The sequence below is a fragment of the Selaginella moellendorffii genome, unplaced genomic scaffold, assembly GCF_000143415.4.
Source record: "Selaginella moellendorffii unplaced genomic scaffold, v1.0 SELMOscaffold_18, whole genome shotgun sequence".
NCBI classification, from domain to species: domain Eukaryota; kingdom Viridiplantae; phylum Streptophyta; class Lycopodiopsida; order Selaginellales; family Selaginellaceae; genus Selaginella; species Selaginella moellendorffii.
In genome coordinates, this window is record NW_003314279.1 from 664,725 (window position 1) to 684,766 (window position 20,042).

At 35.7% G+C, this 20,042-nt stretch overlaps 1 long non-coding RNA gene across 2 annotated transcripts; it reads right to left on the reverse strand.

Moving 5' to 3' along the window:
- Positions 1-15,154: 15,154 nt before the first annotated feature.
- LOC112346936 lies at positions 15,155-16,018 on the reverse strand. Of its 2 annotated transcripts, XR_002992615.1 has the most exons (4): positions 15,824-16,018; positions 15,482-15,756; positions 15,368-15,414; positions 15,155-15,311 (listed from the first exon to the last, which is right to left on the reverse strand). It is a non-coding gene; the product is annotated as an uncharacterized LOC112346936 (long non-coding RNA). The 2 variants fall into 2 exon arrangements; XR_002992614.1 differs by having other exon boundaries at positions 15,368-15,756.
- Positions 16,019-20,042: the final 4,024 nt, after the last annotated feature.

Genomic DNA, 20,042 nt, shown 5'->3' on the forward strand with positions numbered 1-20,042 from the left:
CCTTATGGGAAGGAGAGCTAAGCACACAGGAACGAGGATCAAAAGTGTCAAACAGGATTCATTTGATTCCTGGAACTTGGAGCTTGGAGGTAGCCAAGAACAAGAAATAGTTTGCAAGATATATGTTTCACTGCACACAACACAGACGCCTCTGTTCATTTGATTGTGAAGGACAAGGAGTTCAAAGTGGAGTGGATCTTCATCAAAGCTCCCAGGGAAGCTCCAGGGATGCATTGGCCACTGCTCGCTTTAGGTGTGGGACCAACAACATGCGTTGGAGCTTGAGCAGGCAAGGCATCACAAAAAGCCATCACAAAGCTTGTTTGTTGTCTTGAGAGCAGACATGCTATATCTGTGAAATACCAGAACCAACAGGAGAAGAGTTCTAGCTTCTCAAAGTCCAAAAACTAAACACTGTAAACAGTGCTTTTGTATAGACTAAAACAACTTTTTTTTTATCTAAAAGAACTTTATAAACCGGAATAAGTTGCTGATTAGAAGGACTTCAAGTTTCAACACGGTGCTAAGGGTTATTAAGTCTTAGGTATCAGAGTTTTTGAAATAGTAATTTTTTTGATATCTGTAAAGTCTTCAAAAAGGAGTCAATTCAGATGTCATCTACTCATTCTGAATAGCTCAGCAATTTGAGTGTGAAGAGCACTGGCCTCAGTTTGTTCGTTTTTTTGTGAGTTACATTTTAAAAACATTTGGATGAGTACATAGGGTAACCACACAGTAAGAGGGATCTGTAAGAGTAGAATACAAGAAGGTACTTCTTCTATTCCTGCTCTAGGATATCTAAAACTGAGACTTTGGTGAGAATATCATATTTTGATTTTCATGATCTTTGACTACAGCATGTTCTTCTTAATGCAAATGTCGAGAAGGTCTTCCGCATCTTTGAATGGATTGTATTCGAACGTGTCCTCAGCAAATGTAGTATCAACTTGTAAAGCAATACCTTCAAGACGTATTGGTTTCCACTGCTTGATGCCTCGTTTAGGATGCAGGTCATTCATAGTGTTGAGGAGTTCCTGAGCCATATCTCCTCTAAATTCCTTGCAAACATCAAATGGAACACCGAATCCATAATGTAGTGCCGAGAATACATATGGATTAATTCCGTTGGTTTTTTTGTCAAAGATTTTCTGAATTTCTTTTTTGTGTGGGAGCCGATTGTTGTAAAGCTTTCCACTAAGTCTATGAGCTGTAAGTACCGTAAGTGCTGCATGCAAAAACAAAAAACAAATATATTTATTCTACTTGAAAAAGAAAAAATTAAATTGGATCCAAGCTTACCTGGGGCTACCAGTTTCTTTTTGTTAATCTTCTTGAACTGTTTTATCTTTTCTTTATATTCTTTAATCTTTCTCGAAATTCCATCTATGTCGTCAAAGCCATAAATAAATTCTTTTGGTGGGCATCCAAGTACATCTAGTAGTCGGGCTTGTTTGTCATTTGGAAAGAACCTGTTTCATAGTGTTACATGTGATAGTTTGTTGTGCATTTAAAGCTAGGTATATTACTTTCCGTTTATTACGAATTCTCGATGATAAACACGCTCTGTTTTTCTCCTTTGAATATTTGCCAAAGCTTCTTTCCAGATTTCTGCTGTTCTGGTTGCATTGCAAATTTCTGCCATTGCTTGTAATAGAACCTACATTAATCTCTAAGTCGATAGTTAGTCAAATTTGATTGTGATATCTTCTCAATAGGTACCAGGCTATCAGTAGAAGTGACTGGTCAGCATAGACCAGCAACTGTCACTATTATTTTTCTTGCCTTGTTTTATGTTTTTTTTCATTTTTTATTTGGTAAGAAACTTACAGAGTCTTTGGCTCCGCACGGTGGTTTGTCTTCTAGCAAATACCTAGATACAAATGTTAAACTGTAACCTTTTAAATATTAAACTGTAACTGCTTTCCTGGGATAAATATCGCTTCAGTCTACTGACCAAACATTTATAAAGTCATACAAAAGATGTACATTGCATTTACTGGATGATATCAAACATTTGCTTCACTTTAAAACCTTTGTTTGCTTCCTTCTGACTCACTCAAAGAAATTCCAAAGAGATTGTTGGTTGCGTCATTCGAGAGCAATTGCAAGCCAGTGATGGAGTATCCAGCCCGGGTCTCTCGATTGTCTTGTGCATCAAACTTCTCCACGTGTTGCATCTCCTCAAGATTGAGCTTTGCCCCATTTTCCCTGTCAGAGGACTATCTTGAGACAGATTTTGCCCTGCATATCGCTCTGGTTGAACATCGCTGTGGAGGAGGACACGATTCACTGTTTGACACAGCCATAGGCTTTGTAGCGTTTTGTACACATAGTGTTGTTGTATGGCAACGTAAACACATTCTTTTTGGTAATAATCATGTCTATTACATGTGTTTGTCTAGTTTTGCAGTAATTTGTCCATCTTTACATCTTAACTGGCATATGTCACCTACACTTGCTCTCTGCATGCTCAAAAATTCTTGCCATTTCATATCAGTCTTGAATTTATAGCTTGTGTAGTTTGTATTTAGTAGTTCAAACATGAATTCACTATCTTCTTCAAATACAAAAAGTATTTTGTGACCATTTGTACATGGAAAAGAGCACTGGATTGCTCTTTCAAACCAGTCAGATGCAGTCTTCCAAATAAACAAAAAAAAAAGAGTGAAAAAAAAAACTTATTCCAAAAAAATGTTAACAAAAGCATCACTTACTTGTATCCAAACATTTTCACAAAAATGAAAAGGTCGCAAGATAATCTCCATATCCATGACTTGCCCTAAACCTAATTGCAGTTATGAGGGAGCTTCCCTTCCTCCCACACGAATTATTATTCAAGATAGCTTTTTCCAGTGGCTATCACAGTGCCATTTTCTCCTGTGTGTCTAGAGAGTTTCACAGAAGGTGTAACGATGAAAGAATTTGGAAAAAACACTGTCAGAATGATTTCGTGGTGTGCTCACGTATTACATTTGAAAGTGCAACATGTCAAACATTCAGAGTATATATATATTTTTTCTACTCTTGTTTTCTCAAATCTAACTGTATTTCCTTATTTTCTTGTCTATAGGAAACTTACAAAAGCTGGTATATGGTATTTAAAAGATACAACTTTAACATTGTAAAGCAGACAAGAAGTATTGTCATTCAATTCAAATCATTTATACATCTGAATGTACCTGAGTTTTTCTCATCAATATTAGGGAGGATGCCAAATCATGTGTTAGATGATGTCGAATTGGTATTGGGAGTGCCTTTACATCAGACACTGAGGTGTTTTCTATTGTCAATGAATGGACAAGGAAGCCATGATATGGCTGAGGGTCTTGAAATACAGGAGTATAGAGGACTGATTGGATGTTATTGGACGAATAATACATTTGTCTGCTCAAAGTTTTTGCATCTTGGAGAAATTTGTTCATTAGCATTAAAGTTACGTGAAATGCCTATTGCCTTAGGAAGACACATGATCCCGTTTGGTAGTTCACTCAATAATTCAAAACTCTATATTATGAATATGCAGACAGGAGATATTTTTATTAGTGCAAAAAACTTTTGGAGTAATAGTGAAATGATCCCTTGTACACCACCAGGAATTAGAGGATTTTCATCTTTGATATCATGGCTAAGGAATTTGTTAAAGTGTCTACGTAGAACAGCATTTTGTTTTATCAAGGACCCCATAAAAGCAATTTCCCAGGGTTATCTAAGACGGTATGAAAAATATTTTGTAAGTGTTCTTTTAAAGTCAAACATTTTTTTAAAATTTACCTTTTTTTTGTAGCATGGATGTATGCCAGCCCCAGATCTATCGTCTTTCAATACTGCTGAAGGTTTTACATATTTAGCGTTTGTGTGTTTGGATATCGAATTCATAGGAGAGTTTAATGGTGTCAGGCTACTTGTTTCTACTTCCAAGAATGATAATGAAGATAATTTGGTATATGAGTTCAACATGCAGCATTGTTTACAAGAGGTTCCACAATGTGTGTTAGTCCTTAAGATGGTGTATTGACATCCTTTTTTCTGTACAGCAATACATATGGGACAATAAGACATATGTTGTAATGACAAAAAAATTCAGTCTGGAGGTGCATACTTGTTTTCTTTGTTTGGAGAAAAGTGATTCAAAATCAGACTGTTTTGAAGTTTCATTCATTGACTATTTATATTGATCCTGAAGTCCTTCACTTTTCGTTATTTTTAAAATAGCCTTTTTTAAAAAAGAAAAATTGTATTTTTTTATGTCTTTATATAAAGAAACTACTTAGAAATCTTGAAAAATGTGTATCAAACAGGTCTAATCCTTTCTATTACTATATGAAAACCCAGATACTTTTTAAAAGTAGTTTTCTATTTCTTTTTATTTTGTTTTTTAAAAAACCCCCCTAATAGTTTCTATGGCAAGTGCCTTGATGTGTTCCAAATCAAATGTAGTGTTTTCTTCAGATGAGAGTGAGCAAAGTTGTGATAATAGGATGAGCAGAAGGCTTTACCAAATGAAGAACACGAATACAGTTATAATGGAGCTTTGCTTGTTATTCTCTTTGAAAAGGATGCGCAAGACAAACATATATCTCATATAGATCACCTACCTCTAAATACCAGATGCATGAAATAAAGTCATGAGGTACTTTTGGTAGTGATTGAAAATTCACTGTTGCAAGGTGGGCTTCCAGATAATCACAGTTTAATCAGTGTAGCACTTGTCTTTCTTCATAAGATCTAGGTCTTTGAAAAGAATTGTCCCCTCAACAGCATCAGAATGACATTGAAACAGCAATTTTCCAAGACTATAATTAACCAACTTCATGTCACCTATTGCCAAGTGAACTGCATTTTCACTTTACAGGTTTGAAAAATGGCCAGCTTCTAATGCCATATTCCTGTTAAGTAATAAACTAAGATGTGTAGCCTATGAATGACTCACTGAATCTCATTAGAATGAAGGAATACCACAAGTCCTTGAGGATTGTCTTCTTGTCCCTCAGCTAGACATTCAGAGACGTGAAACTTTGGGACGTAATTATCTCTGGGCATGTATTTCAAAACCACGTTAGCATGATTTTAGGTATTTTGTCCACCAAAATCTGGTGAAAGGTTTGGAGAAAGGTACTATAGCTTTATCCATTGTTTTACAGCACTTTTTCGAGCTTTGGACTTTCAAACCAAAGTCTGCAGCTTCACACAAGGTTTGTTTCCATGGGACTCAACTCAAGTCGGAATTTTATATGTAAGCGCTGTAAGAGTAAGTGCATGATCTACTTGGCGGCAGTGGCTACAACGTACGGGCATGAAGGTGAGGCAATGGATCTGGTCTGGCAGATGAGTCTGGACTGGTTGCATGCAATTATGTAAGCATGCAGATTTTCAGACCTGATAGGCGGCACTTACAGTATGTTTAGTGGCTATAAGCATATTCAAGCTTTATTTTAAGATATAAAGCTTGTGTATACAGGAGAAAAAGTGGCTATAAATTCCTTGGCTTACTTTGTCAGTGGGTGTACACATCTTATCTTTGAATATGCACTAAAAGTATGGAGGCCACAACTACCTTATATCTGCTTCCTTTGCGAAGGCATTACTCTACATGTAGTGAACACACATGTCTGCTTTTTCATTTGCACAAGTAAAAAAGAGTAGCCTACACTTGAGCACAAGAAGCACCAGCTGCATTTCTTATCATGCTCTAGTGGATACAATATGTTTACAACGTCTAATACAATCCTATGCTGAATAACAGGGAACTACCATTCCTTGTCGACGCCATTATACAACCATCTGCTACAAGGCCTCCGATATTATCTATAGCTATGTCGGTTACATTCATCTCGGAATATGATAATTCTAGATTCTATTTAAAAAGAATTAAACTTATTATCTTATAATTTATTTAATCTGGTACAAATCCAATTAAATCATTTCGTTCTCCAAGCAAAAATTTTCCTTTGGGTGCATTTTTCTTCATATATATTTTTGCTTTTGTTGAATCCTTCATCCAGAAATCCAGTAGTGAAGCTGATGACTTGTACAGAAGATTGACAAGATAAGAAGGTACGTTCAAGCTGATAGTCATATCTTTTGAATGCATATGGCCTTGCAAATTAATGTGCTGTTTGATTGGGCCAGTATAATTGCACGACGCACATATTGCTGTGTTTTTAGAAACTCGTTTTGTAACCGTTGTGTTGCATGAACCACAAACCATATGAATTATTAAAGGACACCGATTGTCAATCTCGAACCAACCAGGTATCTGCATCAACAGCCTATTATTCTCCAATTTAAAAGGTTAAAGGGCTTTACCCCTTCACAGCTAGTGCCAATTGAACGGTACAATGTCGTTAAATATCGAATCCTTCTGTGTTCAATTACTGGTGTAATTATAGTCATGCCCGTGACATTTGCACGCTTATACATTCCATCCCCTTGTAGATTTATAAAACACCTAACAGGTGCTTTTCCAGAAAGAAATTCACACATGAGCTCCCTAAACATTTCGATGGATGTGCTTAAAAACTTAATCTGCAATAATAATAAGGTAAAAAAAACTTAGTGTTTGAGACAATTTATTTCAATACCATCAGTGTATCATCTGAACCACAGTTATCAGCAACAATTATCTCAGCACTGTTGTGAGACAGGTAATTTGCCTTTATCATAACAGCTTCAATTGACCCTACTGCATCACGTCCTCTATGTAATTTGATAAAATTTGCAATAGACAATGTCTGAACAGGAAGCCGTAACACAGGAGGTCCCCAAAAAAATTCCTCGATGACAGTTGAGTGACTAATTTTTAATGTATATCTCCACGTTCCTCTATCATACTTTGGAACTGCTGGGACAACTTCAAATCCAATTATCTTCAGCCACTTTCCTCTTGCAAATTGTTGAGATCTTTTTTCCGCTACCTCAGGATACATCCACACTGTGATACTTTCATTACCCGTGAAATCAGTCATATCAATTCGTAGTCGGCTACCTCTGGGAGTAGGTGTATTTTTTCTAAGACCATAATAGTTAAGAGTATATCCAGCAAACATTAAGTTACCAGCACTCTCATTTATCATATGTATATCTATCGCTTCTTCTATGGCCATATGCTTCAACTGTTCTGAATCGACAGACATTACTTCTGTATCATTTTTTTTATAACGGCCAGCATCATCTTCATAAATTCATATCACAATCTTAGAAATCGTTAGTCAATCACTTCTATGTACATCTCACCTGATTCATCGTTGGAACTATCTGTTTTATCTTCAAAAAAGTGAACATCACTATTTTTCACTTCATTTTCTAAGGGAAAAAAATTTATGACATGAAAAGAATGCCTCTCAAGTACCTGGTTTTTCGAAAACGTTTGCTTGTTCATCACTAGGTTTAAGTTTTATAGCATCGTCATCCTCGCATTTCATTTGACAGGTTCTTGTCCACTCATCCATGATGTTTTGCATTTTATCTGACAATATGAATCACTTATTTTGCTTTGACTTTTGATTGCTGTTTACTTGACAGTTTGTGTTGCATGCTTGTACACATTTCATTGTCTTTGTCCATTTTCCTCTTGCCACTTTTAATGCTTAGTAGCTTAAGACCTGCATAGCCAAACATCATGTTTTTATCAAACATTAATACTTGCCTCTTACCATCACATCTCTCAACTGTGGAGTTTTCATTCTCCATCTCTTCAAGAATGTTGTAAACTTTTTTCTTGGATTCAACCCTAACTTCTCCTATGTCATCTTTCAAACTCTTAATTATTAACAGCAATTGCGGCACAATCATAGTTGCTTTAACAGTGTCAATTCACGTGAAATAGATGAGAGAAAATAAAGATATAGTTTGAATTCTTAGTCAAACTCAAAATAGCTCATACAAAGAATAGAACTCATATGGTTATGCTTCACACACTTGAGGATATCCAACACGACTTTTTAAAATCATCTCTTCAAGTCCTCATGAACTTTACAATCTGAATGACATTTTCTTGACGAATCTATCTACATGTCGTTTTAGTTTAATTCTCTTGAGAAAGTCTGTCGCACATGAGTGCCACACAGCCTGGGAATCTAGAAGCAGAGCCTAGCAGCAAATAGAAATCTAGAAGCAGCGAAAAACACCATTTTTTATTTAAAGTTATTACTTTCTGATCATCACCAAAGGAAATAAGTGAAAAGTTAATCGTATTTTGCAGCATACCAAGCACAATGGCCACAACAACTGTGGTCCAGCACATGGTACTGTTTGCCAGACTTTCCCAGAGGCTCATAATATCGAACCAAAGTTGTTGTTGTCTCAAACGTTAAGGCAGTGCCACATCATGTACAGGAAACATAGGAACAACAGGAATCATCATGACAATATGCTCTAGACCCAGCACCATGTGAAGATATTTCCATTGGAACGGTTCCATAAAACTTCATGATTGAGGCCTTGAGAATGTGTATATTGAGTTCACCAAGAATGTTGCTGTTATACAGAATGTTACTATCCCAATTCCATGTTCAAGCAGGGAAAATGTGCAAAACCCTATCTTCTAGACTGGTATCAGAGCTCTAAGCAGTATATGAGGAGTTATTTTGGTTTTTTTTCAAAGCGAATGGATTTTCTTTAGTGAGCGTACGGTTTCAATGGACCCATGCTCATTACCTTTCTTCACTCGCGCAAAGAGGAAATAGCACAGTTTTTGGTCGATATTTATACTGTTTACAGTGAGCGTAGTGGCCATGGCCATATCTGGCCAAGCTTTTTTTCAATTTTTTTAAAACACATGTTGAAGTAGTGACAGATTCAATTGTGTTTGTGTTGTAAAATTACATGGAGTCACAGGGAAAGTCTCCTCTTCTCTGGTAATCATGCTAAAGCACTAAGAAACAAGTAAGCGATGCCAATTTTACACCATATCACTCAAGTACACTTCTGCAAAGTTTTACTTAAATTCCATGCTTGTGCAGACTTGAATTCATGTAAACATGAGTGCACACTCGCAGATGCTCTCTGTCCCTGAAGAGAATTTTCCTTCTCATCACAGAGCTTAGAACAAAAACCTCAATGACTAAGTAGTACCAGTGCCAGAAGTCTATTCGTTCGGTGACTATCAAAATCGGGATTCTAATAACAGCAGCAAATTCTAGTCCTACATCCTTCTCAAAAATGAGCACATACATTGGTTTTTTTGATGGTGGTTTTGATCCCTTGCTTTTTTGAGAAGTATGTTTTCTCATAACAGTTTCTTCACAGTCCAAGTTCAAAGCGACAACCAGAACAGTGCAACCGCTTTTGTTGCTAGAACTCCCGATCCACATGTTATAGTTCATTGCCACGACCATGGCCAGACCACAGTCTGGCCATGGCCTGCAAGTATCCAGGCAGGCATGACAATAATAGTTTCTCAGGAAACTTTCATAAATGGTGCTTGTGAAGTAATACATTTCACCTTTTTTCCATAAGACCATTTCATCATTTAACGAGTTTCAATTTTTTTTTGTCATTTACAAAATGAAGAGCATAAAAGTACTTGTCAATTTCAAAGACCAACCAGTAAAACAAAAAACAAAAAAAACATGCAATTAAAATAATATATTAAAAATAAATAAGTATAATCATATAATTTATAGGAAAACATATATTTAAAGATTACCTATGTATTTAATCACTAAGGGTTTATAGAAATATAATAAATTCAATAACATTATACTTAAATAATAAATGAAATGCTCATTATAATATCTCCTTATAAACAATGTTCCTTGTGAATACTGACTTGTTTTTTTTGTCAAGATGACCTTGGCCTTCACATTCCTCAACACAAGTTATTATCTTTGTTTTAGATGTACACCTAGATAATGCTACATATAGCTGTCCATGCCCAAAAACAGGACGAGGTAAGTATATTCCAACATTGTTTAGAGTTTGTCCTTGAGATTTACATATTGTTACAGAAAATGCCAAACGTAATGGAAATTGGCGTCGTTTTAAAATGAAAGGCATATCACCTTCTGTAGGTTTAAGCAATATTCTAGGTAATAACACCTTCTTTCCTTCGACAGAACCATGTAAAATCTTTGCTTCTAAAACATTTTGTAAGGCCGCTGTTATAATTAATTTCATACCATTGCATAGACCATTCTTTATATCAAGATTTCTTAATAACATTACAAAACAACCACTTTTAGATTCAAAATATGAGGAGGCATTCCAGATGGAGTAATGGAATTCAAAAACTCAACTGGAAAGTCTAAAGTCTCCATGATTGAATCACTTTCAATTGTGTCTATGCTTTTAAAAGACAATAACTTTCCACTTAATCGTTCCAATACATGCTCATTTAAGTCAAGAGAATGATCATTTAATGGCGTTAAGATTGATTTCTGTGAATTAACTGTACTTGGAGTAATTGTTTTACCAAAAATACGGTCTATCATTGTTTTTTTATTGGTACATTCTGTTGGTAGTTTTATTGTCTGTTCTTTATACCCTTGAAGAGATTCTAACTCTCCGTTGCCAAGTTTTATCAACCATTCTGACCATTCCTGCTCTTCAGGATTAATTCTCATATTCTTTTTTAGAGTAAAATTAACTACTGATGGCCATATTGGACTGCATTTAACACTATTTTGTACTATCATAGATCTCTTTGCCCTCTTAAGGACAGGTAATGTCTGACGAAAGTCACCACCAAGTAAAACTGTCATTCCTCCAAAATCTTTGTCTACTTTTTTTATATCCCGTATGACTCTTTCTACAGCCCTGAAAGCATGAACAGGTACCATACTTATTTCATCCCAGATAAGAATATCAGTTTTACGAATATTTTCTGCGGCTGTACAATTTTCTCTTAGGTCAGAAGTACATGTCTCAGTGATTGGTACTGGTAACTTAAATGTAGAATGAACAGTTCGACCACCAATTAGCAACGTGCTTGCAATACCTGTCCATGTAACAGCTATTACATTTTTCATTATAGAGTTTGCATGTAGGATAATAGTATTGAATAAAAAAGACTTTCCTGTGCCTCCGACACCATCAATAAAATAAAGCTTTGGAATGCTTATGTCATTTAGTGTTTTAATATAGATGTCAAACATTTTACGTTGATCAGTATTTAAAAGTTTAATACTTGTCTCTAAGTCTGAGCTATGTTGTAAACTATCACACTCACTAATTGCTAGATCAAATGAATCAAATGGTATAACAGGCATATGTAAATCAAAATCGTGTAATTTTTTTCCATGTTGTTCAAACATTTGCGATAGCTCCTTTAATGCTACAGTAAATGATAGTTTATCATCATTATATTTTCTAAATAAATCTTCACACATCTCACTCTTATATTTTTCCCAAAGATATTTGGGATCATTAATTTCACAAAAGATACACATTATTCCAAAAAGATAACGTACCTTTGCAGGCATATGAAATGTCAATGATTCCATTATACACCTTTCCCATTCCAGATCAGTTTCCAACAATCCCATTGCATGTGCAACGGCTCTATAAGATTCAAATTGTGTTCCATTCCATTGTCTTAAATCTTCAAAACTTTGAGCGCCTTTGATATGAAGCAGTAATAAACGCATATAAAAGCGCTCTCCATCTTTTGGTGGCACAGTGTACATTCTGCCTATAACTTTTGAAGCACGCTGACGACGCTTCCATGTCTTATTACCTGTGTTCCATGTGTACCATTCTGGTATCTCAGGATATAATAAAGTTCTAGAAAGCATATCTCTTTTATTTAGCTCAAACCATTCAGTTAACTTTGTTCTGCGACCCCTTTCTAAAGCAATCTCTTCCTCACCTTCATTAAAATATACACTTTGTAAATTTGGTAGATGAACATCTAATCGTTCAATTTTATGAGATCTCCCATGCAAATCATAACCAAAAATTCTCCACATACCCTCTGAAGCAGAAACATATCTGCAATTTCTAAAAGCTTTAATTTCATCCCAATCAAGTATACCTTCATTTGAATGTGTTTCATCATTTTCAATATGTATTTCTGCACAGTCATGTCCTTTATATATATATTTGAAAATATATTTAACACTTTTCACAGTAGAGCATACTTCCACATTTATATGAGCTTTATACTTTCGTAAAAGATACTTATTATATGGAACAACAAATTGGTTGTCTATTGCTTTGTTTTTAATGATTATCTTATAACTTTCAAAACGCCTCCTATATTCTGGAAATTGGCCTCCAGTGTTCTTTGTTTCATCACAATATTCTCTAGGAAACCGAGATTTACATTCTCCTTTCTTATAACAAGGGCTATCTGGAAAACCTGGACCACAAGGACCATGAATCATATGTTTTTTCACTAAATCATATAGTTCAGGATCTTGGCTAGGATCGGGTATTTCTGCTGACACTATATCATCTATATCATCTACAGTCCTTATTTTATTTTCACTCTTCAAAATTACAAGAATGTGACAATGTGGTAAACCCCTTTTTTGAAATTCAATAACATATACATATGCATTGACTTCACCAAAGATTTTTTTCTTATAAATGTCATCTATCAATTGTTGTTGTTTTGCATGGAATACTCGTGCAACTAAATCAGGTCTATCAGATGCTACTTGACCAGGTAATAAATTTTCAGTTATTTCTCTCCATTTTGGATTGCATGTAAAAGTAATAAATAAATCTGGTTTTCCAAATTTCCTAACCATACTCATTGCATCTTGATAATTCTGATTCATTTGCCTTGGACCTCCAGTGAAACTTGATGGTAAGATAATAAGTTTTCCAGCTCGAACACCTGCCTGTTCAGCTTTGTTAACTACAAAATCAGATAAACCACTATAAGCCTCAGCTCTAAGTTCTCTTTGATTAAATTGAACCCATTGTAGGCGAGACCCTTCAATCTTTGTATACATGTCAACCATGTATTGTTGTGAAAGCTTACCTCCCAATAAAATAGGATTGAAATATATCTCTTTCACACCATTTCTAAAATGACCTCGAACAGCAAATTTATATCGATAGAATTCCATCATAGTCACTTTTGTTTGTCTCAGAGCACTCCCTCTTTCTGTATATTCCATATCTGGTGACCAACCTTCTTCACCATTTGGAAAAAGCAAAGGGTAAACCATAGGATCACAACATGAAGAAATAATTGATATCTCTTGCATATGTCCATGATTAGGATATATAGCAATGCTACGATTAAATGGTGGATTTCCAGTGGGATTTGTGAATACAGCAGCTACTTCATTAGACATGGGAGCATTATATCTCCTTGGGTCAACAGTATTTTCACCTTTTATATACATCACAACATTACAAACTTGAGAATTTTCTATAGAAGTAGCATGCTGTAACTGTTCCTCAACGTCTTTTAACATCCTAAAAGCTTTAGCGTATGGATTAATTTCACGAATTAGCACATCTAATTCTTTCATCAGTTCAACATTGCATCCATGATTACACTGATTTCTCATTCTAATATCTGTAGCATAAAGTGTGTCTAATATATATAACTGAGAATATCTGGCTTCTTCCCCATCCTTTGGTCGAAAGCTACCAATTGAGTGGTATACCTGACCGTGTATCTTAAAATAATAAGGTCCACCACCAGTCATTTCCTCTACATTAGCACCCATAGATGCAAAAGCAAGAGCACTATTGTAATTTCTAATACACTCTCTGAAGTTCCCATGATGTTTTCTGCCTTCAAGCAATTCTTTTATCAATACAGGAAACTCCAGATTGTTTGTCAAAGAAACACGACCACTATGACAACATTGAGACTTTGTTTCATTTTCAAAGAGAAAAGCATTACAGAATGCACACATTCTATCCATACCTCCTAGATAATGTGTCTCACATTGACCATCATGATTATTTTGCTTTAAACCAGGATACCTCAAACAGGTTTGTTCATGCATTGTTTCTTCATGTGCATCCGTTACAATTGTATTAGTTTGTAGACATGGTGTGCTAACATTTGATTCACTGGTCTGGTCATCACTTAAGAACAAATCAGTTGTTAATCTTTTTCTTTTTCGAACCATTTTCAAAGAAATTTGTCAAAATTTACAAAGACAGGCGTTGTAGTCTATGCAAAAAACAGTTTTTCTAGGCAAGCGATTAGGCAAGCGATTAGGCAGGCTAATAGACAATAGTTGACAATAAGTTGCACAATTCATTCATTGCTGCCATGAATACAGAAAGTAATGCTCCAAACCTAAAACAATTTACCAATTCTATCCAAGCTCTATCATCTTTCAGATGTTACCTGGATGTTGTATAGCATAGTATCTCTTTCTCAAAACACTTGGTTCTCCACAGCAGAAAACTAAAACAATTGACAAAATGTCAAACACTAAAGCACCAACATCGTTTCTGTCCAAATTAAATTCACCGTATTCCTTCTACAAAAAATAACTGAAACAATAGGGCTTTACATCGTGTTAATTCCTAGGACACACGTTTTTTTCAGTTTTTTTTCACATCAATTCATACACTTCCTGTCACACTCAGAATAGATCTTGGATCCTTACAAGTTTTTTAGTGGTGAAGAAGGAAATAAATAAGATGACCCCTAAGTGATCCAGAGAATTTACTAAACGATGTGTTCTGTAAGATCTTGAGATTCGAGAGAGTTACGCAAGAATCCAAGGCTGAGATGAGTGTCAGCTTGTCCGATTTCACTCCCTTGAGTTGCATCTGAATGAAAACTCTGGCAGCCGAGCGATCGTCGTCACAGCAAGAGAAAGAGGACATCAGCCCATTCCAAAGAAGAGCACTGTAGCCACCGGAAGAGAAAGAGACTTGATCAAAAACCGTCAAATGGAAAGCTTTTGATTGCCTTGTAATACATTTCTGTATCTCGGCGTCCACCCTGTTTAATTTCTGGTAAAGACGCCCATGCATGATGTTTTGAGACCAAATCAAAAGCCTCAAGTTTCGAATTATTTCCTTGCAGAAGTTCTGCTTTATCATGTCTGTAATTTAAGGCATAAATATTTCACAAACACTGTACCTTAAAATTACCTGCTATATTTCTCTTCTGTTTCAACATCCAGTATATAAGGATGCCAAATGCAAAAATTGTCTTCACAATCTGAAACAAATGGCTGTTTTTTTTTCTAAATACTAACATATTCAATAGAATAACAAGTTTTTGATAAAGAGTCCTTAGTTTCTGATTGAGTGAACAACCGCATTGCTTTTCAGCGACAGTGGATATGGGATATATCGAGATCCTGCATGCTAAGGTACTCTTGAGTGTTGGTGTGCCTGATGGCCCTGGAGAGCGTAACGTGCTCCATGGGCTTTTTGGTCTGCAAAGGCCAGAAGAAATGAGAAGTTCTTTCTTACCCGTTCGTCATGGACTTACTCTTTCTGCAGCTTGTCTTTGTCAGCCTCCTCTATCTTTGGTGCGCTCTGCAGAACCACAAAAATTGAAACAAAGTGATGAAACAGGTCAAATACCTTCTCCACGAACTACTACCTCACACTCTCCAGATATGGCAGCAGAGTTCCCGTAATGAGGATCAGAGAACAAACAAAAATCACATATGATGTCCTAGATCTGAACTGCAGAAGTTCTTGGGTCTTTGAATGTGTGGTTTGGAAAATTCTACTGCCCATCCGGTGCGCTGTCATCCGGTGCGCTGCTTCTTCCGAAATAAAAACCCAGCATCCAAATGCTCCAGATACGAACAGACATAAAACGTTTAACCATTGATTTCACGAATCCAAGGGTAAGAGAATCTTTGGTGCGCTCTGCAGAACCACAAAAAATGAAACAAAGTGATAAAACAGGTCAAATACCTTTTCCACGAACTACTACCTCACACTCTCCAGATATGGCAGCAGAGTTCCCGTAATGAGGATCAGAGAACAAACAAAAATCACATATGATGTCCTAGATCTGAACTGCAGAAGTTCTTGGGGCTTTGAATGTGTGGTTTGGAAAATTCTTCTGCCCATCCGGTGCGCTGTCATCCGGTGTGCTGCTTCTTCCGAAATAAAAACCCAGCATCCAAATGCTCCAGATGCGAACAGACATAAAACGTTTAACCATTGATTTCACGAATCCAAGGGTAAGAGAATATCTGTCCCCCGATGCCAATAGCACTTTTAAATAAAGAAGTATGATTTTAAATTAAATAAGTTAAAGAATATATGCATCCTAATCTTTTAGTTAGTAAATATAATTGTTAAAGTTTTTTTAACTCAAAACTATAGTTATTTTATATATTTTGTAAAAAAAGTTATAAAATCACATAATTTCTGAAGTATTTATTAATAATAAATTTATCATATAAAAATTTAGATAATTATATATATTTAAAATACTTTATAACATAATATTGTTATATTAATTAATAAATATTTAATATATTAATGAATCTCATCTTTGAGATGATCTGTCTTACACTTGATTTGACTTTGCAAGCGATGGCTTGAAGTCTTAAACCTTGTTACTTTTCAAAATTAGTATTTAAAATAAAAGTTTTGTTTGAAATTTTGCTATATATATAATTAATTTTTATCTCTTTATTTTATAATATAATTATTAAACTTTTTTCAAAAATATTATCTTAAATTTTAATTTTCAAAAAATACTAAATATTTAACCTTAAAAATTAATAAAAATAAATTAATATGAGTGTTTTGAAAAACTTATTTATTATTTATTTATTAAATTTTAGAATTTCTCCATTTCTAACATCAAACTTGAATTTTTTTACCTTTTAATTGCTCCAAAATAATCTAGATGCTACTTAACTTTCTATATAAGATTTATATATTTTTATTTGAAGGTAAATCTAAATGCATCATCTTTTAAATTTTTAATTGTTATCCAAAATTTGTGAAAGAAAATTTTGAAAATTACCTATATATATATATATTTTATTTTTATACAATTAAAAAAGTTCCTAAATCATCATTTCATCATACAGGGAAACTCAAGAATAAGACATTTAAATTAGAACTTTGCATTGTATGCTTTATTTCGTTAAAGTGGAACTTTTCATTATCCCACTTATGGTGTGTGGCCACATGCCATTTTTATAACAACAATAAAAAATTGAAGTTTTAGCTTTATAATTTATAAATTAAAAACTTTTCATATGATTTTGTGTTTTAATATTGTGAAATATAAAAAATAAATTAAAAAACTGATAGAAATATTAATAAATATTAATTAAGTACTAGGAAATGGCATGTGGACACATGCTAATTAATGTCCCACTTTACTGAATAAGTTCCACTTTAACGAAATAAAGCATTTGTCTACTATTGCTTGGCCATACACCTACTATAATATAATGGGGTTTTCTCTTTATCTTAATCTTTTATGTAAGTTTTTTTCGTCATTTGTCTTTCAAGAAGTTTAGTGCATGTAAAGCTACTCCCTAGAATGCAATTGTCCTTGGTTAAATAAAAAGACTGTCTTAGTATAAGTTGACTATAGTAAATATGGTGTAAAACACTTATTTGCACAAACTTGAATTAAGATATGCTCATAACTAATGATGCATGACTATATAGAGCCATAATTGCTGCCAATAGAGGTAAAAGAAAATCCCATAGCTCAAATGTTATTTTCTTTTTGGCAATTGAATACAATAATACCTCATACTTACAATGTCCTTTTGCAGTTTTTTTTCTTTTATGATTTGGTTTTATGAAAGGAAAATGAGAGATCAAGATACCTTAGAGTCTACTAATAAGGCTTTTTATTAGATCACTTTTGATATGCAAAAGATAGGCATTTCTCTTGCTTCTAACAACCAACCACTTAGAACTTCACTAATGTTACATATTAAATGACCAAAATGATGATCTTAAAATAAAGTGATTCCCCAATGGACTTCCACTCCAATATGAACAAGGGTAATTTGAGATTTAATCTCTTCTACTACTTTTGTAAATGCCATCAATCATTGTCAATCACCCCAAAAGTAATCAAATATAAGTTTTAAAAATTTTGAGATAAATAAAAATTGAAACTACACTAAGATTTTTAAATGTTATATAGCTTAAAAATTGTAAGCAAGCAATGAAAAACACTTAACTTGAATATAAGTTTTGTGCTTTTAAGCAAATCGTTGTTCCTTTTTAATGGTCCAGATTTTATGATAATTTATTTTAATGGATAAGAGTTTTTACTAAGCATAGTGTTTAAAAATTTTTAATTACCATACATCTTTGGTTTTATTAGTCTGATGGTTCTAAACTATTTACCAATAGTACTTTTGATCATGCTTGGAAAAAGGAACAAGAGATTATTCTAAAGCTTTTAGAGTCTACTCTTCTTTGTCTTGATTTGATCTTGATGCTCTTTTCGGAGTATAAGAAAAATATTAATAAAAAATTTCCGGATCCATTTATTTATTGATCTTACTAGCCGCTGCTTTTCAGCATCCACACAGCAAGCGCGAGGAGCAATGGCTGGGAGGTGAGCAGACCACTGACGAACGAGGCCTATAGAGGGTATGGAGACTTTCTGCTGCTCCGCCTAGACAACCGAGTCCTCGGCCAAGTTTTTCGGGCGCTAGGCGAATGTGATGGCGCCACGGGCTGCTTCCAGGCGAATCTCCTAGACCAGACGCTCAAGTACACCGAAATCGTCAGCAGCGAATTCCCCCCACCCGCTGAAAAACCACTCGGGTTTGACGACATAGGCGACTACCCCATCCCATATACACACATGATCAAGCTCGTGGACGACGCCACGGAGAATGCAATCCGCTGCTGCCGTGGAGAGCGACCCATCCATCACCGCACACAGGAAGAAACTCCCTCGTGTACGACGTTTGCCGGAATGTTGCCTGCCGAGCCGGGAAGGAAATCTTTGCCGGGGAGCCAAACGTGTACGAGTTGAAGGAGCAGGCGCGTGCGTTTGCCGCTGAGTGCTATGCCGGCATCTTTGGTCTGCAGTCCACAAGCCTCACCGCTCTTGTCCATGAGCGCTCTCGATCATTTGCTACACCTGTCGTTCCACGCACTTTCTTCTCCAGCGATCACTTGAAATTGATGAGGTGTGCCAGGAGCCTCGAGTTGGCGCAGGAGGTGGCTGATGCCGGGGGACTGCCGGAATTCCCTCATCATGGAGGTCTCGTCTACAACTTTGAGAAGAAACACGCTTACAGCTGCTGCTATACTGCCACAAGTACAATAAAGGTATGGCTTCGATCCTGCCTGGAGTGTTTTAACTTCGGTTCTTTCTGTGGCTTGCTGGATATGACGAGCGCAAGCTATTGTGGTTGTCCTTCTAGAACCAGCAGTTCTACACTGTCGATGTGCAAGTGCCCGGTGAATAATTTGCAGACGTTATCTTAAATTTTTTTCTTGCGTACAGGTCTCACGTCGCTGGATCAAGTGAGTGTTGTAAAAGATGGACAGGGCATGCGTGTTTCCACGGAGAAGGACGTGTTCCGCCCCGACAGGCTTGCGGTTCCTCCTTATGCCGACGTCCGCAGTGCAATACATAATCTCCAGGATGAGATTCGCACCATTCGCCTTCCCAAGGGGCCTTTGCGTTCAAAGGGACAGCTTCAACAGTGCCAATTGACAACTTGGATGATCAATCTTATGTTTTTCTTTTTCCTTCTTTTAATTTCTTGTTTTTCTCTTCTTCTCTGCTGTAGCCAAGAGGCGATCCATCAGGGCAAATACAGCAGATGACGAGCATCACCACATTCTTTGTGTCGAAATTCCAGGTATGTCTCTGAAAACTCTCACGTTTTCTTGGCTTGTTGACCATGCAGGCTTGTCGCGAGAGGAAGTGATTGTGGACTGTGCATGGCCGGAACTCATCGTTAAGACCAGCGGCAACGTCTTCAAGCAAAAGAAGCTTAAGCTTCCCTCTGGTGCTGACGTGAAGCAGGCTAAAGCGTCTTTCTGCAATGGCTTGCTTACCATTCGCGTTCCTAAGAGTGCAGAGCTAACTTTTCAGTAGCACTTTTTGTTTATGATGCCTGTTCTAATGTCATGTGCTTGTAATATTGTTATATAAAGCGTCTAATTTCTATTGAGATTATTGTGGCGCAATCGCC